This window comes from Bubalus kerabau, chromosome 3 (genome assembly GCF_029407905.1).
Source record: "Bubalus kerabau isolate K-KA32 ecotype Philippines breed swamp buffalo chromosome 3, PCC_UOA_SB_1v2, whole genome shotgun sequence".
Classification (NCBI taxonomy): domain Eukaryota; kingdom Metazoa; phylum Chordata; class Mammalia; order Artiodactyla; family Bovidae; genus Bubalus; species Bubalus kerabau.
Window position 1 is genome coordinate 20,858,112 of NC_073626.1, and position 21,024 is coordinate 20,879,135.

At 42.5% G+C, this 21,024-nt stretch overlaps 1 long non-coding RNA gene, 6 other non-coding genes and 1 pseudogene across 7 annotated transcripts; 6 read left to right on the forward strand and 2 right to left on the reverse strand.

Annotated features, from left to right (window-relative positions):
* Positions 1-551: 551 nt before the first annotated feature.
* TRNAK-UUU (transfer RNA lysine (anticodon UUU)) lies at positions 552-624 on the reverse strand. The gene has a single exon. It is a non-coding gene; the product is annotated as a tRNA-Lys (tRNA).
* Positions 625-1,448: 824 nt separating this feature from the next.
* Positions 1,449-1,520, forward strand: TRNAA-CGC (transfer RNA alanine (anticodon CGC)). Its single transcript has one exon. It is a non-coding gene; the product is annotated as a tRNA-Ala (tRNA).
* Positions 1,521-1,995: 475 nt separating this feature from the next.
* TRNAI-AAU (transfer RNA isoleucine (anticodon AAU)) lies at positions 1,996-2,069 on the forward strand. Its single transcript has one exon. It is a non-coding gene; the product is annotated as a tRNA-Ile (tRNA).
* A 1,117-nt stretch (positions 2,070-3,186) lies between these two features.
* Positions 3,187-3,258, forward strand: TRNAP-AGG (transfer RNA proline (anticodon AGG)). Its single transcript has one exon. It is a non-coding gene; the product is annotated as a tRNA-Pro (tRNA).
* A 1,246-nt stretch (positions 3,259-4,504) lies between these two features.
* Positions 4,505-4,577, forward strand: TRNAK-CUU (transfer RNA lysine (anticodon CUU)). The gene has a single exon. It is a non-coding gene; the product is annotated as a tRNA-Lys (tRNA).
* Positions 4,578-6,538: 1,961 nt separating this feature from the next.
* Positions 6,539-10,062, reverse strand: LOC129645615 (uncharacterized). Its single transcript, XR_008711442.1, has 2 exons — positions 9,571-10,062; positions 6,539-7,317 (listed from the first exon to the last, which is right to left on the reverse strand). It is a non-coding gene; the product is annotated as an uncharacterized LOC129645615 (long non-coding RNA).
* Positions 10,063-14,986: 4,924 nt separating this feature from the next.
* On the forward strand, positions 14,987-15,076 carry TRNAY-GUA (transfer RNA tyrosine (anticodon GUA)). The gene is given in 2 exon segments: positions 14,987-15,023; positions 15,041-15,076. It is a non-coding gene; the product is annotated as a tRNA-Tyr (tRNA).
* Positions 15,077-15,938: 862 nt separating this feature from the next.
* On the forward strand, positions 15,939-17,406 carry LOC129645553 (heterogeneous nuclear ribonucleoprotein A3-like; annotated as a pseudogene).
* The last annotated feature ends 3,618 nt before the right edge of the window (positions 17,407-21,024 follow it).

The window sequence follows — 21,024 nt, forward strand, 5'->3', positions numbered from 1 at the left end:
ACAAACATAGAATCCAAAATAGAATAATACATGTGGTAAGTGGTAATTCAGGCAACTTTTTGTTCCTGTTACACGTGTGTGTAGGGGTTCAGATGTAAACTAAAGTACAAATTGATCGTGGCCAAAGAAGTTTGGAAAGCTCTGTCCCTGGGCCATGAGTTCTGAGTATGGTACCACCTCCTCTGTACAGTTTATCTGGACATCCTCAAAGCTTAGCGCTGAGCAGAGCTCGTCAGTGTAGGAAAGAGAGAGCAGTTCCGCACATTGGTTGCTTTTCAAGAAAGAGTTTGGCCTTTGATAAATTGTGACCAATGAAACTTTTAATTGTGTTCCAGAATCTAGGTGAAATGTTGTTTGCTCTGACTTCTGGCTAAAAGGCCCTTCTACAGTCTGAAAATATCCTGGGTTATGATAATTATGCCATGCTCATAATCCCTTCCTTTTGTGTGTGTGTGTGTGTGTGTGTGTGAAATCAGTCTATGATTTGACCTTACTTTCCTTTCCGTTACTATTTTGGGGGATAAACATGAGAAGAGGGAAGAAAACAAAGCCGCCCGAACAGGGACTTGAACCCTGGACCCTCAGATTAAAAGTCTGATGCTCTACCGACTGAGCTATCCGGGCTCACATAAATGACTACTAATACTTTGACTATAGTCAATTTATGTATACATTCAGACGGCCCATTTTAGACATTTCGACTGTGATTCCGAAGGTTCAAAGATGGCTATTTGGAAACTGCTTGACATAGAAACTCAGCCACAGTCTTCTTTTAGGCCGAGATATAACCACATTACATTAATTATAATGTCTCCCCAGTTCTTTCTCACTCTCTAGTATAGATAAACGCTGTATGCATAAATAAGCACTATATCTCTATGTTGCATATACATAGAGATATATACGATAGTGCTATACAGAATTCAGCGCAGTCAAAAACTGTAGAATGTTGGCCTTTAGTTTCTAAGTTTCCCAGAGAAATAAGTCAAATATTCTATATTTGGGCCCAAAATACTTTCAAAAGGAAGTCAACCCAAAGCTGATAATTTTAAGGGGTAATTAAATCATCTTACGGTCGCACTTTGGACACCTGAATGTCGGTCGAGGGACTGAGGGAGCGATATGATTTCGTACTGGGTCTCAGCTATCTTTGAAGAAGAAAAAAAGAAGCAGCAGCAGCAGCAGCTTTAAAAGGACAGTCCCACTCTTTTTTTTCCTCGTCAGATATCCTTCGGTCTCTATGTTAAGTGCTTGACAGGGGTGCAATTACTGTAAGGCTGTCTCCACTCGGGATGCCGATGAATGTTGCCCCATTAACCATTTCAAGAATCCACTGAAAACGCAAAGAATAATTTAACTTAAGGATTCAGAAAATCTGAACAGTTAGAGAGGAGGAAAAATCCAATTCAAAGCATTGGGAAGAACTGCAAACAGCTACTTTTGGGGTCGGGGATGTAGCTCAGTGGTAGAGCGCATGCTTCGCATGTATGAGGCCCCGGGTTCGATCCCCGGCATCTCCAGGTCCTTTTACGTGTGTGATCAGAAATCATACCTTAAAAAACATCTGTGAATACTTTGTATCCTAGTCTAATTTTCTATGGTTCCCTTTTAGCCACGAAGTATAGAACTGTATGTGTAGAGAGGGAAGCAGGGTAACCTTGAGGAATTTTAGGATATTTTTATCTAAAATGAATGAAATTGAAAACGCAGCAAAACACACCCAGCGTACATACGGCCGAAGAGGAACAACCTGGAAACTTGGAACGGTTACTGGTCCGGAAACACTGAAAGGGGCGTAGAGGCTATTGTTGCTGAGTCACGGTACTGAAAAAGTAGGACAAATGGGAAAAGAACGAAGGCTTCTTTGGTGTAGGTAAATCCAGTGGCTCAGATACATCATTCTATTCATAATAGCAAAACAAAACAAACAAACAAAAATAGCAAGAATCGAAATAGTTTCTTATTAAAGCTTGGAATACGCGTGAGGGGACAAGTGGCCGGTTAGCTCAGTTGGTTAGAGCGTGGTGCTAATAACGCCAAGGTCGCGGGTTCGATCCCCGTACGGGCCACAGTTTACTTTTCTGGGACTGACCCACGAGACAACCTGCTGCATGATTTTGCCACAGGACCAAACCATCCGAGGGAGTCCGGGCCACCTGTCTTCTGGGTAAGTCAGAGTGCTCGAAGTTTTGCCCTAGAGAAGCAGAAAAGCAGCAGGACACCGTGTATTCGTGTGTGTGGGTGTGGGTGTCGGGGGGTGGCGGTGGGGGTTAAAATTCCATGGACAGAAGAGCAGGACAGTTTAGGAATTATTAAATTCATTAGAAGGAAAAACTGTCACCAGCTTGTTTAGTGGCCAAACACTGTCCTCAAAATAGTCTGAAAACATACTGAGCTGCAGGGCAAGTGTGAATGATCTCTGATTGCTCAGTTGAGGATTCCTATTTGACTAGATCATCCCTCATCTGAAGGGAGGATTCTCACCTTGAGAGCAGTTTTCTTCCTACTTTGAATTTTGTCGTTTTTGTTTGTTTGTTTTTTAAGTAAGAAACGACTAAGCCCTTTTCCAGAATCTGCCTTGCCGTCTGTCACCAACCATTCGGTCCAGGTTGATCAACAGCAGTTGTCCCTCTGTTCCATCCACTCCTTGATGTTAACGCCTCCTGAATCAGTCTCGTTTTCCACTAAAATCGACTTTCAGGACCCTAATTATGTATCCCCTTGTTCCTTGAACAACGAATTTTCTTTCTTTTTTCACCACCTCAGAGCTTTATATCCCGTTGAGTGAATTTTCACTATTTTCGTCGAAAATACTAAGATATGTAAAGCTCGTCAAAAATGCAGCTTATTGGGCCTCACCCCGCAGGGACTTTGACTCAGTAGATTTGAAGAAGACTACAAGTTTCTGCATTTTAAGTAAACGTCACGGTTGTTTCTTACAAAGGATGGATCAGCGACTTTTGAGAAATAGGCTTTATACAAACCAAGCTTCGAAGAACTGGGCTGCGGGGAAATCCAGGGAAGTTCTGAGCCAAGTCGATCTGTTTTTGAAACTAGGAAGAGAGGGTAGAAGGGAAAGAGAAACAGTGGGGTAAATATAATTTATAGTTATATACATCTACAAATGAAACCGAACACAAATGAAGAGCGAGAAGTGAAATATTTAATTCTTCTTAAAGAGCTCATGGCTCGTTGGTCTAGGGGTATGATTCTCGCTTAGGGTGCGAGAGGTCCCGGGTTCAAATCCCGGACGAGCCCAGGTTTTGTCTGCTCACCCTGTCGAATTTTTTTAAGTCAAACTCACCTACAAGAAATTGGTACATTTGCTGTTAAGTTAAACTGTTGTATATTCATGTAGATGTAGGCTGTGTATGCACCTGATTCCAACAAATAACTTGATAATTTAATTAAGAGAGGCAAGTACTTTTCAGTTTTGGCTCTTATTCACTTTTCCAACAGCTATAAATTGACTCTTGCAAAGCCAAATATTTCTGGTTATTCTAGAAGTTCCAACTCCACGGTTGTGGCCATATGAAATGTATAGGAAGACTATGGTCACATCTAAATTCAATGTCATCCATCATTTATTCATCACATCAAAGAAATGGGTTCAAATGGAATAATCAAATATTTACCTATAGAGGTGTGAGGCTGGAAAATGTTGTACAAGTTTTTTTCGGCTTTCCTTGTTGCGTTTTCCTGTATTATTTAGGAATAGGGGCTCTGCTTGTTTATGGAGAAGGGGCACTTTTTCCGTACTGCTGGAACGTACTGTTGGTATTCTCTTTAAACAGATATTTGTTTAGCATATTACAATCAATGAACTTTTGCAGTCTGTGGTAAACAAAATACACAAAAATCATTGGATTCTATGTTACAGTGGTTGTCAAGCATTTTATGTTAAAATACAGTTGCAACACCCCTTCCCACCTCCCTTTTCTGTGTGTGTAAACTTTGATTACGGAGAAGGACAACAAATGAACGAGCATAAGGGGCCTGAAAAGGAAGGAGAAAACCGCAGGGAATTCCTTCAGGACCGCAGCTACACAGTGTGGCAAGAGGGGCCAAGGTTGACAGGTGATAGAAACAGGAGAGGAATGTCTTAGCGGGTTACGGAGAAGGCCTTGTGCAGTTCTAGGTTCGAGGACCTGAGCCCTTTGGGCTTGTAACCAACCACCTTGTCAACCAGGCCTGAAGCTCTAGGAGTACCAGAGTTGGGGGTCACTCTTAGGACGTTCAGATTACTACTCTTGGATTCCAGAAACAGTTTGTAGTCTATCAGTACAGGTTGGTAAGAATGAGAGGAAGACGGAAGAAGTTGTGAAAGTGATTGGAGTGCGCTCCAATAATTTCTAATAATGCTTACATTCTTTGCCGTTTCATATCATCTAGCTTAGATAACAAAAGCAGTCAAATAAAATCTAGAATCCTGTAATCACCGTCGGTCCAGGAAGTCTGTTCGAGATAGTCTCTTAATTCATTAAGGCAGGTTTTTAAGCCAACCGCCCGGCTAGCTCAGTCGGTAGAGCATGAGACTCTTAATCTCAGGGTCGTGGGTTCGAGCCCCACGTTGGGCGAGTGGTATGTTTTTCTCAGTCTTTTCTCTCTGCTAGATTTCCGCACCTTCCTAATCTCGGAAACGAAGTTCCCCACAGTTGCCACACATGAGAAACTTTATATTCCAAAACTGTCCAATACTGAATTACGGAATCCTGGTCACCTGCTACTGTTTACTGGCTGTTGAACTGTTCGGGCCAGCTTTCTGGCTCCGCGAAGTTAAGCCTCATCGCCCCCTGGCGGCAACGCTTTTTTTTCTGACCTTATTAGAGCTTTTATTTTGATAAGAGATACGAGGTCTCTGGTAGGGCATTGGCTTTGCTTATTTAAACTTCTGGGATGATTTCCCATCAAAAACGATTTAGGATGCAAGGATGTTGGGAAAGGTCAAGTGTAAGGGTGGAGAAGACAATCCAAACAAAAGAAACAGTTTTGGGTGCAGAGGCAGTGATGTTCATGGAATTTTGAGAATGGTGATTCTACTTTCGGGCTCAAGCAAGTGCCATTATGGAGTAACGAGAGAGATTTTCTATTACCACTATCCCATATACCCTTTCATCTCCTGATCACCCACACATAAACAGCACAATGGATCTCCTTATAGATGAGAATGGGGGCTTCCCTGGTGGCTCATGGTAAAGAAACCTGCCAATGCAGGAGATGTGGAATTGATCGCTGGATTGGTCAACCCCTGGAGAAGGAACTGGCGGGATCCATTCCATGGGGTCAAAAGAGGTGGACACGACTTAGCCACTAAACAACAACAACACAACATAGATGAAAATCCAACCCACAACAGGTTGAAACTGCCTAGAAAATAAAATCTAAAGATCTAAGCCTGGTTTTTAAAGTCCAAATTGCATTTCTGCCATTCTCTCTTGAATGGAAGTGTGGATAGTCAAGATGGCTACCCTGGGTCTTCGCTACTGTGCCCGGGCTTTCTCTTTGTGGAGAGCAGGGGCTGCTCTCTCAATGCCGCGTGCGGGCTCCTCTCTAAGCGGAGCACACGTTCCAAGGCTCGTGGGCTTCGTAATTGCAACCCTTGGGCTTTAGAGTGCCGTCTAAGTAGTTGTGGCGCTGGGCTCTGCGGAAAGTGGAATCTTCCCAGATCAGGGATCGAACCCTTGTTTCCTGCACTGGAAGGCAGATTCTTATCCATTTCACCACCCGGGAAATTTTCCTAGTGTTTTTGCTGCTGTTGCTGCTAAGTCACGTCAGTCGTGTCCGACTCTGTGTGACCCCAGAGACAGCGGCCCACCAGGCTCCCGACCCTGGGATTCTCCAGGCAAGCATACTAGAGTGGGTTGCCATTTCCTTCTGCTTTCAAGTTTCAGAAGGCAAAATTCGTGCGAAAGTTTGCTTAGTGTATATCAGAGCAAAAGGAGTTAGATGTTAACATTATGTCGTTTTGAAAACCTGACAATTTTAACTGTACCTATTAAGACCAAAAGCCCCAGAACTATTGATTATTGTATTGAAAGAGTGCCTACTTCTGAGCACGCTGGAGACATACTGTTTACCACTCTCCAACCTTCCCCATCCAGATCTTGCTTTTTTCTTTACTCAGGAACCTGAATATTGTTATTAAGATATCCAATGTTTAAAGTTCATATTTCACCTATTTAAATCAATAGCACCTATGGTTGGCCATATGGAATCACGTTTTAAAATAAGTTGACACCCTCCAATCTGGAAGTATTGTCAATATAAACAGTGAAACTGAGAATCAAGAGTCAACTGAAAATGGATGGACAAGCAGCAGCTTTCCTAGAAAGTAACTGTTTTCCAGTCTCTTTTAAAAACAAGAAGTCTTTCAAATCAATTGATGACCATATTTTTATTAAGCATCTTTTCCAAGTTGGATACTTATTACAAAATTAAGGTGGTTGGAGTGACTTTTAAAAAATAGGTGACAGCGACAGAAATAGAGTTAAGAGATTACCAGTATTTATCCACTAAAATCAAGGGAACCGAGATCCTGTTTCTGATTCATATGAACATTTTATTTACTAGAGAAAACACTCATTGAACATTTACAGACCACATGTTGTGGATATCACACCCTAAGTCTTATTATAAAGCCTGATTTCCCTTTGCTCACTCAGCAGCCTCTGCTTAATGTTTTGGTTTCCTGGTATGATAAAAACTATAAAGGGATGTCCTACACAGAGGAACATATATTACTGGTATTAATAAGTCATATGTCCTGTTGTCAATTACCTTAATGGATTTCTGGTATATAAACAGTTTTTTGTGTTTCTTAGAACAGATTGCCTTTTCTCAGTCTTATGGCCATTGGGCTATCTTGTTAAAATTGAGTTAACCTACTTAAAAAGGGAATTTGTGAACCCAAGACCCATGCAAACATCTCCAAGGCCAAGACCATCCCTGAGCTTGGTCCAGAACACAAGTTAACCTAACTCCTTAGACCTAACACTTCAACAGCAAAGGAAGGTGGTTAAAAAGAGCATAGGTTCCTGCTGGTTTCTTACTCTACTTGGGCTGCCAAAACAAAATACCACTGATTGGGTAGCTTAAACTGAAAAAATTTTGTTTTCTTGCAGTTCTGGAGGCTGAGAAGTATAAGATTAAGGCACTAGGTGATTCAGTTACTGGTGGGCACTCTCTTCTGGGCTTATAAAGGGCTGTCTTCTTGCTGTGTCCTCAAAGGCAGAAACAGGGAATGAGCTTCCCGGATATCTCTTCTTTCAAGAACACCAATCTAACTTTAATTACTTCCTTATTCCAAATACAGCCACACTGTGGGGTTACAAAAGAGAAAAAACACATTATGACATTTTGGAATTCAGGAATTTGATACATAGTAAGCTGTCACATATTTGTTGAAGAATAATTTAGTTGCCTCACCTTTGGAATACTTAACACAATTTTTTATACATATAACATTATTTAATAAATCCCACCTATCAAAATAACTAAAAAAAAAAAAAAAAAAAACGTAAATGGCTTTTTCTTAGGACAGATAATCTGAAAGCAGAGTCCAGACTTTCTGTTCATGACTACATTTTAACTGATCCTGGATTGAGCCAGATATCAAAGAACAGCCAGAGGTCAGTAATTTAAGAGGCTGCCTACAAGAACATGTTAGCCTACAGTTAGATCTGACCTTGGGAGGACAGTCTCTGGAAGAAAAGTGAAGTCAGGCACAATCACAATTTTGTGAATACATAGGTCTACAATTTTGTTCTTCTCCAGAGACTCCCATGAGCAAGATGAATCGAGATGGTTTTTGGTGCCACCTTGGTGTTTTCTACAGAGTATGTTGCACCTTCATGTATCAAAAGTCTATCAACTCATTCGCTAGTCAATTTTACTCAGGGTTCCTGTGGGGAAATTAGAATTGGGCCTCAAATCCAATGGAGCCCCTGGTCCTCTTCATTCATTAATATTACTCTCTTTCAACCATTAGAGTGGCTCCTATCTTTCTTTTATTGTTTTCCTTCTTATTTTTTAGCCTAGAGCAATCTTTTTTCCAATTCCTTTTCTCCTTATAGTAAGCGCATCGTTCCTCTTTCAATTGTGGCTTACCTCTCTTCTAGTTACTTGCCTTCCAGGAATCCAGGGCCCCTGCCAGCTGTTTTGCATCTTTTCTTCTCTGTCATTGTTCCCTGTTTTTGAAAACTTTAAAAGCCACATCTGCTAACTGAGAAGGGTTCATTCCAAATGCAGCATCTAACTTTTGTAACATTCTTCTTATATCTGGTACACTTTGCCCAATGAAGGTCGTGTTTACCATCATATTCTCAGGGGCCTTAGGGTCTCCATCAGTGTAGTGCCCATAAGCTTGATAAATTCTTTCTGGAAACTCTAACAGGATCTTCACTGAGCTTTTTTGGTATCTCCAGAATTTTGTTTAAGCTCTTTTGCTTAGCTACCTGCTAAGATACACTTTCTGTAATGCTCTAGATGTGGCATGTCTCCGTTTTTAGGATCCCAGTGAGGCTCACTGGTAGGAACTGCCTGATTTGCTTCTAGAGTTCCATCTAGGTCCACTAGATGAAGCTGGTGCACTTCCTCTCTAGCTTTGTCAATGACCATCCTTTTAATCTCAGTCACCATCAAATTCATAAGGGTGTGAATGTCCACCTGAGAGTGATGGTGAATGGCAAAGACAGAAGTGAAAAGTTGTCAGGCGGTGTGGGTCCTCTCAGGAAAGGGGGTTATGGTTTTTCCAGTTAAATCTGAAGTTGAGAATGGATTGTGCATCCATAGACATCCGGTTGGCCTTTTGCCTTAAAGCCTCCTACGGGATATCCGCTCAAGAGACTGCCCCATTTTGAAAGTGGCTCCCGATTCAAACTGAGTGCCCTGTGGTTGCTTAGATGGTGATATGAAACTAAGTGCCTGTGCCCCAGGGATTAACATAGAAACTTCTAATCGTTCCCCATAAGTAGGGAGAAGATGAACACGTGAAAGGAGTGAGCAGGTCCGCAGCATGGAAGCAATCTGAAGTTACCTGGTCAGGTTGGGGAGCCGTATTGGCCAGAGTGGGATTTAAGGTGTGACATAACATGCCCTCACTCTCATTTTCTCCCGCTCTCTTTCATACAACAGATTTTCTCTTGAGTTTCCTTTCAGACTGCTGCACTGTAGGCTGGCAGTCATCTGACTTCTTTTCCTCTTGATGTAATAGCATAAATGCTGTGCATAGGGAATCTCACCCTTTTCCTCTGCCCTTGCACAAAACAATTCCAATTGTAAGACTGTATAGTAACTAAGTGAGCCCTTCAGGTGTCATCGCTTTTCTGATCCTAATATATGTTGGAGCCACCCATTGTCATAATAGAATATCATCTCTTTCTTAGTCATAGGCTCACAGCTATATTTTGCCCACTTATTTAAGATAACCCCCCAAAAGGCTTTCCTAGGAGACAGATGGCGTATTTCCCATATTTAAAAGTTCAAGAACAACAAAGCACCAAAAGCACAAACAAATCCCAACACTAAAAGCACACATTCCAACAAGAATGAACAGAGTAGAAGGAAACAAACCAGTTTCCAAGTCGGGTAGAGTCCAACAAGTGCCCTCTCCAACAGCGTATCTCAGTCAAAGGCAAAACAAATTGGCTGGCCTGGTGGAGGAAAACCCCAACTGTGTGGGGGAGGGTGTTCCCTGTTGTCCACCAACAGCGACTCACACTACTGGATGGTCGAGTTCTTCAGTTCCTAGAAGTCTGTGCATTCCTTGCTGCAAGAGTCTGGTGCCGCTTCAGGGGACTTTGAAGGGGAAGATTTTCAGAACAAGTGGTTCCTGCAGCTCCTAGGGCCTTACCCTAAAATTATGTAACCCGCCCGCTGGCCTCTAGTAGCAAGGCCCTGACTGGCGTCGCTAAAGTTTGTGATCAAGTCCAAGCTCCTACTTCTAGTCCCACACAGGTCAATCCATAGAGAGATGAGGTGTTGGGGAAAGAAATAGCCACTTTATCCGCAAAGCCAACCAACTGCAGAAGATGGTGGTCAAATGGCCTCAAGAACCCTCTGGTCTGGCTTGGATGCTAGTGTCTTTTATGGAACAAAGAGGGGAAGGTGAGGCAATAAAGTTAAAACAAACAAACAAACAAAAAAACCCAGGAAGTTGTTGCAAATATTTCCTTGTTCTCACCAGACTTGGGCAGGGGTTGGGGGGTGGGGGGGGGGGACGGATATGATAATTTCTTCTTTCCAGCATCCATTCACAGTGGGGCTGGGTCAGGGTTTCTCTGGAAGCTAAACAAAGGTATTTTTCACCTTAAGCCCTCAGGCCTGGGAGGCACGGTTCCTGGAGAAAGGCTTTTATGTATATTTTAATCCTTAGGCAACATCCCTTTAGAGATAAATTTATAATGAAGCTAATAGAATGCAAAGGTTAAAGTGTTTAGTCACTAAGTCTTGTCTGAGTCTTTTGTGATCTCTTGGAATGTAACACTCCAGGCTCTTCTGTCCTTGAGATTTCCTAGGTAAGAACACTGGAGTGGGTTGCCGTTTCCTTCTCCAGGGCATTCTCACCATCCAGGGATTGAATTTGAGGTCTCCTGGTTTGGCCGGTGGGTTCTTTACCACTGAGGAATGTGGGTTCAAAGGTTAAAGTAAAAGAAATATGTTTAAAACGGAGTCAGATTTGTTCTTTCCGGTTATGGTAAGATTCAAAATTTGTCTCCCACCTGCATCTAAGAATACTTATGAAGGCGAAAAAGAAAGGAACTCCAAAACTTTCCTGCTTCTTAATACTTTCACATTGTTATACTTTATTGTGTAAATATATGGAAAAGAAGGCTAGGTTTGTTGCAGGGAAGAGCCAGTTCTGACTCTTTTTGGAACTGTTTCTTTGACTTGCTTTGTGTTGCTTTTGTTATTATAATCATATACAATGGTCTGCCTCAGAGAACCCTGCCCCTGTGCCTGACTGTCAAACTCAGGTGCCTTTCTTCAGCTCACAGAGAAATAATCTGACACTGCCTACTTGTGAATGGCTGCAAGAAAGAAGAAATGAACACATCCCTTCCACAAGGTGGCCATTCCTGGAGATGTTTTGCAAGACTGATGGCCCTTTTACTTTACTTCCTCAACATCCCCCAACTCTGTTCTAGGAAAGAATGTGGCATTCAGACCCAGATAAGATGGTTCTTTTGAAGTACTAATCTGCCACCTTCTCCGTCAGCTAGCTTTCAGAATAAAGTCCTATTCTTTGCCTCAACACATCGTCTCTCGGTTAATTGGTCTCTTGTGCAGGGAGTAGAGTGGGTTCGGACTCGGTAACATATGTCTTAATTACAAATTGGCACTTGCCATGGGTGCTTGCTGTCTAACTCTACAAGGATTAAATCATGTGCTGCTGCAGCTGCTGACCTTCAACACCCCCTGAAAGGAGTTCAGGGTGGAGTGCAGAAATGAGGCAGTCTGTGCTCCAGGAAAACTGGTAGGACAGGTCTTCCAACAGTTAGATATTATCAGGAGGTGATTTTATGAACCCAATTCTAGTATCTCCTCAAATCTAGAACAGCACTAAAATCTTTCACGGTGATGACTGCTCTTCATGACTAATAGAAGCTTCACAAGACTAACAGAAACTTTCTGTAAAAAGAGAATCTGAGCTTGATTGCATGTACTTCCCCATTACCAAAATCATATATATACTGATCTTCTCCCCTACCTCTTTGGAGCAGTTTCTCAGAGCTATCTCAGGCTGCAGTCCTCTTTTTGTGCCAAATAAAACAACTCGAAACTCTCGTGCATTTTTTCTAAGTCGACATATGGAAGAACCAGATGTGATTCTTGACCTACAAAAATTCAAGTTATTCACATATGTACACACACTCCTCAGAATCTCTCAAATCTACTACTTGTTCTTTCCTGAAAGCTCCTTAAGACCTGTCTTAACCGCCTGAATCTTCTGTATTGTAATATGGAGTGGTAGAAAAGGAAGGATGGATACTTTTTGTATATACTTATACAAAATGGATAGTACTAAGTATATCTATAAAATAGGATAACTTATTCAGTCAGTTGGGGTTGGGGAGGAGATAAAATTTCATATTTAAACCATTCAGACTAGCCCTTCTCAAAACAGATGTTTCAGTTTTATGAAGACTTGAGGGGGTAAATGACCAGATTAAGTAATTAGCAACTTGCTTTTAAATGTTTTGTGGAAAGTTTTACTTTCGCTTTAGGTTAGAAGGATTCATTAACAAAACAAACCATTTGTTACACACAAATAAACAATTTGAATTTATAACAGAGATCATTTGACTTAATTCTTAAAAGAAATAGAAACAATAGAGAGAAGTAACAGCATATATATCACCAAAAGTGGATGACCTACATCCACACTTGGACAGCACTGGGCAGTCCGAAATGACAGCAATCTGGAGTACAGTTGGGAAAGGGTCCCAGGTGATGCATCCATCTCACCCGTGAGACTTCAAATAGCAGCTCTGGAGGCTCCCACTTGCCAACAAAGGTCCATCTAGTCAAAGCCATGGTTTTTCCTGTAGTCATGTATGGATGTGAGAGCTGGACCATAAAGAAAGCTGAGCACGGAAGAATTGATGCTTTTGAACTATGGTGTTGGAGAAGACTCTTGAGAGTCCCCTGGACAGCAAGGAGATACAACCAGTCCATCCTAAAGGAAATCAGTCCTGAATATTCATTGCAAGGACTGATGCTGAAGTTGAAGCTCCAATACTTTGGCTACCTGATGCGAAGAACTGACTCATTGTGTCAGGGTAGTGTGTAATTTCCTTGGTTCTGTCTATCAGACAACAAAGATTTTACAGGGTGGACCAGTGTTTCAGCTCAATTACAACTAAGTTTTATTCAGGGAGCAAATTATAATACACTCTCGAGTGGTGACGGCGGGCCTACCCCAAAGGAGAGACCTCAATGCGTCTTGGCTTCCTCTTATTTTAAGTTTTTTGTCTCCTTCCCCCTGAGCCTGCCCTGTGTAAATTGGGCTAGCCTAGAGGGCTGTTTGTTTCACCAGAGGTTCTCACTCCGGTCCACAGATTTTTGTTTGATTTTCGCATGCGTTTTCCTTTGTCTTCTAGCCACCACCATTTTGGACTCCTTTTTCCTATTCTAACTACCTAACATTTGGAGAAGACCCTGATGCTGGGAAAGATAGAAAGTGAGAGGAGAAGGGGACGACAGAAGATGAGATGGTTGGATGGCATCACTATTCGATGGACATGAGTTTGAGGAAGTTCTGGGTGTTGGTGATGGACAGGCAAGCCTGGTGTCCCGGCTTCCGGGGTCTTCCAGTGTCTCCCGGGCTGCAGTCCGTGGGGTCGCAAAGAGTCGGACACGACTGAGCGACAGAACTGAACTGAACTTGTAATCCCAGGCTGCAAAAAAAGCAGCTCTGGTTTTACTTTTACATTATTACAATGCTTTTTGTTTTATCTTGCCAAAGGTTAAACCCCAGGCACGGTTGGCCAGACCTCCAGGAGCTCAAGCATTTCAAGACCTGCTCCCTTTCTTATCTAAAGTGCTCCCTGACTTGCTATGCTTGCAGGCAGGCTCGGAATCCTGGCAAAGTCCAGGCAGGTTAGAAACTGTTCAGAGGCCTGCTATCCTGCTTCTGAAGCTTGAGTAAGACTGTCTCTATTTAAATTTCCCTAACACCTATTCAGAAACAGATAAACAAAAAGCAAATATTTGTGCCATGGAAGAGTGAACGCTAGTCTCAGTGTTCTACTTGCACAAGGGGTTTGTTTGTCCAATGTGTATGGCTCCACCGTATTGTTGCAGGAAGGGGGATCCCTTCCAGGGCCCGAAATTGGGCTCTTGTCTTCTAACACTAGGAAATGAATTGTCCGAGGAGACACATGTGCTGACAAAGCAAGAGATTTTATTGGGAAAGTGCGCCCAGGCGCAGAGCATGAGAGTAAGTGAACCCAGGAGAACTTCTTGGTCACATGGCTTGCAGTCTCGGGTTTTATGGTGATGGGATTATTTTCCGGGTTGTCTCACCTTCCTAGTGGTGCACACCTTGTTCAGCATGGCAGAGAGGAGGGTTCCAGGAGGTGGTCGGATATGTGGTGTCTCCTTTTGACCTTTGCCGAACTCTTCCGGTTGGTGGAGGCTTATTAGTTGTGTTCCTTACCAGAACTTCCTGTCATAAAACAACACATGCAAATGGTTACTATGGTGCCTGGCCAGGGTGGGCGGTTTTAATTAGCGTGCTTCCCCTAACAGTACGACAATGTAATGATCTTTAGTGGAACGTTGAGACCAAAGCGGATTCTTCTTGTCGGCTCCCACCTCAAGTGGATTTCATTTAGGAGAGAGTAATAACCATTTTGAGGTTCAGACTGTCACAGAAAATTAGACTAGACTCACATTTTGCAAAATTAACTAGTATTTGAATGACAGGACTTTCTACCTTGAGTTAGCTTTAAAATATTATTTTAGCTCCCCATGGACAGATTGTTTTCTGAGTTTAGAATTAGTATGATAGTCTGATTTATCTACAGGGACTAATGTCAATTAAAGAAGTCTTAGTATGGTTTGCAGAGTTTAACTCGGTACTTGTTTTCTTCCTCCTTCTCCTCCTTCTATTAATTATCTGTTAAAATTGCAGATTAAAGTACTTCAAATTCTAAGACTAGTTATTTAAATTCATTCATCACAGTAAAAGACAATCGTTGCTAAATTTTTGTTAGTTCCTCATGCCTCGTTGTTTTATTTTCTTTTTGCAAACCAGTGGGTGCTACCGTTTTCATCTTGGCCCAGGGCAGTCGCCCTGTGAAGGAGTGCCGCTGCTGCTACAGCTGCTGCTGCTGCTAAGTCTAAATTATTTTTAAAAAGAAAGAAAACGTGGAGGCCACCAGAGCGTATTTATCAACAGCATGGGTGAACAAAACAAGTACCAATGGGCTTCCAGCCTTATGCAGCGATGGCATCCTCTGCGGGTCAGCTAGAGAACGTAATTCCTTCGATAGCTCAGTTGGTAGAGCGGAGGACTGTAGCATAAAACATCATAGTCATCCTTAGGTCGCTGGTTCGAATCCGGCTCGAAGGAGTTCATGTTTTGGGTGGTTTTAAATTAAATCCCCCACCTTAAGGCCTTTGTCAGTTACATAAATACCTGCTGTGCATCTGTTGAAGACTCAACTGTGTGCAGGGAATATGTTTCTTTAAACTATTGTTCTCCGTAACAACTTCTAACACGCATGATCACACTTCAGCACCATAATTCATTAAGGGCCGGTGCCGCAGAGAAGTCCGGAACCCCGACCAGGGGATCAGAGTTGGGCCCGTTTTCAGCAAAGGTGGTGGTGATCTAGTCGCTAAGTCACGTCCTACTCTTTTGAGACCCCAGGGACTGTGGACCGCCAGGCTCCTCTGTCCACGGGATTTCCTAGACAAGAATGCTGGAGTGGGTTGCCATTTCCTTCTCCAGGGGGTCTTCCCGACCCAAGAATCAAGGAATCAAGGGACAAGTCTTCGCCACACCCCTGTGGATCCGAAGACCGGGGCGGGAAGGACCCGGGAGGGGGAGGGGGCGGCCTGCTGGAACAACGCTCACCAATGGTTAGTAACTGGTGGAGCACGAGCGCCCCCTGGTGTTACTAGAGTCCTCAGTTCAATCGCTCAGTCGTGTCCAACTCTGCGACCCCTTGGACTGCGGCAAGCCAGGCTTCCCTGTCCATCACCAACTTCTGGGACTTGCTCTATTCTTTCCCGGTGGATGCTCTACTACTGGCAGCCACCTACAACCCCTGGAGGAGGGATAAAATTCTACCTCCCCTTCTAGGTTTAGTTATGCAAAGAAAGGTGATTCTCATTACTGGCTGGGAAACGTGGGTGGATGTCGGAATCACCTGCGAATATTTTACAAAGCGCCTATATTGTGCTACTTTGGCGGTGGGACCTAGACATCGGTAGTTGTAAAAGCTCCCAGGTATCTCTCGGTCCCATATTGAACTCGAGTTGGAAGAGGCGAGTCCGGTCTCAAAATGGAGGGTCATGATCCCAAGGAACCAGAGCAGTTGAGAAAGCTGTTTATTGGTGGTCTGAGCTTTGAAACTACAGATGATAGCTTAAGAGAACATTTTGAGAAATGGGGCACACTTACAGATTGTGTGGTGATGAGAGACCCTCAAACAAAACGTTCCAGGGGCTTTGGTTTTGTGACTTACTCTTGTGTTGAAGAAGTGGATGCAGGCAATGTGTGCTCGACCGCACAAGGTTGATGGGCGTGTAGTGGAACCAAAGAGAGCTGTTTCTAGAGAGGATTCTGTAAAGCCTGGTGCCCATCTAACAGTGAAGAAAATTTTTGTTGGTGGTATTAAAGAAGATACAGAAGAATATAATTTGAGAGACTACTTTGAAAAGTATGGCACAATTGAAACCATAGAAGTTATGGAAGACAGGCAGAGTGGGAAAAAGAGAGGATTTGCTTTTGTAACTTTTGATGATCATGATACAGTTGATAAAATTGTTGTTCAGAAATACCACACTATTAATGGGCATAATTGTGAAGTAAAAAAGGCCCTTTCTAAACAAGAGATGCAATCTGCTGGATCACAAAGAGGTCGTGGAGGTGGATCTGGCAACTTTATGGGTCGTGGAGGAAACTTTGGAGGTGGTGGAGGTAACTTTGGCCATGGTGGAAACTTTGGTGGAAGAGGAGGCTATGGTGGTGGAGGTGGTGGCAGCAGAGGGAGCTATGGAGGAGGCGATGGTGGATATAATGGATTTGGAGGGGATGGTGGCAACTATGGCGGTGGTCCTGGTTATAGTAGTAGAGGAGGTTACGGTGGTCGTGGACCAGGAGGCTATGGAAACCAAGGTGGTGGATATGGTGGCAGTGGTGGAGGATATGATGGTTACAATGAAGGAGGAAATTTTGGAGGTAACTATGGTGGTGGTGGAAACTATAATGATTTGGGAAATTATAATGGACAACAGCAGTCAAATTATGGACCCATGAAAGGGGGTAGTTTTGGTGGAAGAAGCTTGGGCAGTCCCTCTGGTGGTGGTTATGGATCTGGTGGTGGAAGTGGTGGATATGGTAGCAGAAGGTTCTAAAAACTCAGAAGAAAAGGACTACAGTTCTTAGCAGGAGAGAGAGCGAGGAGTTGTCAGGAAAGCTGCAGGTTACTTTGAGACAGTCGTCCCAAATGCATTAGAGGAACTGTAAATATCTGCCACAGAAGGAACGATGATCCATAGTCAGAAAAGTTACTGCAGCTTAAACAGGAAACCCTTCTTGTTCAGGACTGTCATAGCCACAGTTTGCAAAAAGTGCAGCTATTGATTAATGCAATGTAATGTCAATTAGATGTACATTCCTGAGGTCTTTTATCTGTTGTAGCTTTGTCTTTTTCTTTTCATTACATCAGGTATATTGCCTTGTAAATTGTGGTAGTGGTACCAGGAATAAAAAATTAAGGAATTTTTAACTTTTCAAAAATAAAAAATAAAATAAAAGCTCCCAGGTAATTTGAATGTGTTGCAAGATTTGAGAACCACTGCAGAATTGAAGTTTTTAGAAAATTAATAAACAAGGGTTAACAATAGAAAATAATTGTTAGTTTTATGTCAATTTCATTAAAATATGTTAACCACACTTCTACCCCGTCTGAAAAATGTGATTCCGAATACCTACAGAAGAGTTCCCAACTATAAAAGATATTAAGTAAGAAAGAGTTGTCTGAGGGTTTTGTGCCTGACCCTTTTGCATGTTCCTTCCCATGCTTCAGAACTTTTATTCTTTAAGTAAGCAATTCTCAAACTTTGGTGAGTGAACCACCTAGAGAGTTAATGTAGGACACAGAAGTCCAGGCTTAATGAACTAGGTTTGAGAGACACTGCCTATAACACATTGGCAACTACCAGTATTAACGGCTAGAACTGGTAGTATCCTTGCTCTTTGAAAGCGAATTGAGGGCAAAAGAGTAAACAAGAAAAATGGTCCAATTTTCTTTTCAAAGGTAACATGGGCCTTGGATGCACAGCTTATTAGATTGTCCTGGATTTTCTCACCGAGCTCTCACCAGAGCTTCCAATTCAAACAAGTTCTCCACTACGATTTCTCTCCCATGCTGTGCTTGCCTGCTTACTCGCTTCAGTCGTGTCCAACTCTTTGCAACCCTATGGACTGTAGCTCTCTAGGCTCTTCTGTCCAGGGGATTCTCCAGGCAAGAATAGGGAAGTGGGTTGCGTGCTGTCCTCCAGGGGGTCTTCCCAACCCAGGGATCGAACAGGCGTCTCTTAGTCTCCTGCACTGGCAGGTAGGTTCTTTATCACTAGCGCCACCTGGAAGCCCTTCCCTCCCATAATTAGGCCACATTCCGCAAGATTTCCAGTATTAGTGCCAGCAGCAGCCCCACCATCTCCGTAGAAACAGCCAGATGACTTCAGAAGAGAAAGAGTGAATGTAAAAAAAAAAAAAGCAAACCTCAAACATACCTACATATTCTTTAGCTCGTCACAATCGTATTAAGCAGTACATAAAGCAATCATCTCCCAAGTTTTAAAAAAAGGTGGAAATCATTTGTTTCAGTTGTAAGAATTTCAGGTTACCTTCAAGAGGTCAGACATGTGGGAAATTGATTCTGAGAATAAAAATGTAACATTAACGTATAAATAACTGGAATGTAGATGTGTAAATTCACCTGGTAGAGACAATCTTCAAAACCGGAGAGAAAACCCAAAGCACCCAAACTTGCCTACCTTATCATTGAAGATAAAGGTGAGGTCATCAATATTACTGAATTGCGTCTTTAAGTGGTAATGTTTAACCAAGGTGTTTATTATTTATAGAAAGCATGGGAATAAAGGCCAAAGCGTAAGTGGAACATAAAGCTGGAGAATGCGGGCATCGATCCAGCTACCTCTCGCATGCTAAGCGAGCGCTCTACCATTTGAGCTAATTCCCCACGTGGATAGGTAAACCGCTCTTCCTTTCTCGCTTTAAATCTGAAAGTAATTCAGAACTCGTGGCCACTGCGATTTGTACTTGTATTCGATATTGCGCAAGAGTTTCACTCTGGAATCATATCTACGGAAACCGGGGACAGGAAGGAAATTGCAGGTGCATCCAGAAGGGCAATTCAAGTTTCTCGACCAATGAGACTCGGCTTTTGGCCATCCCAACAGTTCCTGCCAATTCCCTCATTCCTAAATTTTCCACCAGTTGACTCAGCTAGCCCCAGAAACAGATTCTCCAGAGTTCGGACAAATGTCCCCTAAGATCTGCTTTCTGTCTGGCTTAAAAAAAAAATCTCCTTCGGTGGACACAAGGTCACGAGGGGATGTGCGTCCCAGTAAATTCCTCCCTTCATTCTGACTTCGTAGTGCCGATTTCGATCAAGGGTGTACAAGTTATTTTTCTAAGGGTAAATATTAATAGGAGAAGAGAATATAATCATGGTTACATGCTTAGATCTGGATTCTCTGCAAAACAAAAACAAAAGTAGTAGGTGCCACTTTTTATTCTGGGCCTGTGGAGTACCAGGTACCAAGTACTGTTTTAGGTGCTAGGTACTGTACAGAGTCAGTTCTGAAAAGAGAACTCTTGGGCATTTCAAGGACCATCACTTGCAGTAAAGTCATTTGAAGGTCCTTCTCCAACATCTAAATATCAACTACTTCTTTGTCTGAAATTCCATCATTAGAAACTTTTTGTTCTTATCGTCTAATTTTATTTTCTAGTCTCAATGAAATTGGGGCAAAGTGATAAAATTGAAATGGAGAAGATGGAGCATTTTACTCAAGAAAGTGACTCTATGTTCCTATGCTGTGTAGGCATGCTGTGCAGGCCTTTCCAGAACCCTTTTAATCCTCTTAAATGCTTGTGCTTCTCTTTTCTATTTCAGTGCAATCAAGGCTGATAAAAAAAAAAAGTGAATAACTTTCTGTGGGAAAAAGTCCTCCACCTTCCTGCACCCGCTCCATTTGAGACAAAAGAGTTCAAAACTCAGATATTCCAAGTGTATATAGAAACCCACCGTTTATCTCAAAATTCGGCTCAAGGTCAGCCTTGCCTTCTCTCCATCTACATGTTCTCACTTTACTCTTCCTTGGATAGAATTTACCCAGGTACAAAAGTCAGTTTGTCCTCCACTCATTTTTTTTTTTTAGCATTTATTTTCCATGATTATATTAGAGATGCAAATGTGGAACTGGAATGAAAAAAAGAAAAAAGTGGCCTAATTCCACAGTTCAGATCCATGGATTGAGCTTTGGGATGACTGATTATGAACTGGGACCAACTTCGGGATTTCAACCATGAGCTAGGAGTTCTAGTTTCCAATAGCATTGGATTAGGTATTAAATTTTGAACCTCTTAGCTTCCATTAGAAGTAAAATGAAGATCAAGAATACTGTCATAAAATTCACACGGACATTTTACCAGTTGTTAAACTATTGACTGAACTCTAAACTCACTGCTCTGGACTGAACTGTATTCTTCCCACATCCAAATGTGACTGTATTTGGAATTAGAAAGTGATTATGGTTAATGTAGTAGTTAGGGTGGGGCCCTGATCCTGTAGTATTACTATCCTCATAATGGGAGACATCAGAGTTCTCTCTGTCAAATCAGGAAGAGAGCTCTCACCTGGAACTGAATGGTTGTCATCTTGATCTCAGACATCCCAGCCTCCAGAACTGTGAGAAAATTAATTTCTGTTATTTAAACCACCCAGTCTATGGCATTTTGTCATAGCAGCTGGTGCAGACTAAGACACGCATCCTTTAATCTGCCTTGTGATAAAGGAGGTAGGACTCTCTAAACCACACTGCTGACTTACTACTAGGCTCTATATTCAGTTCAGTCACTCAGTCATGTCTGACTCTGCGACTCCAAGGACTGCAGCACAGCAGGCTTCCCTGCCCATCACCAACTCCCTGAGCTTACTCAAACTCATGTCCAACCAGTCGGTGATGCCATCCAACCATCTCATCCTCTGTCATCCCCTTCCTTTGCCAAAAAGGAATCTAGCGGGAGAATGCAAGGCT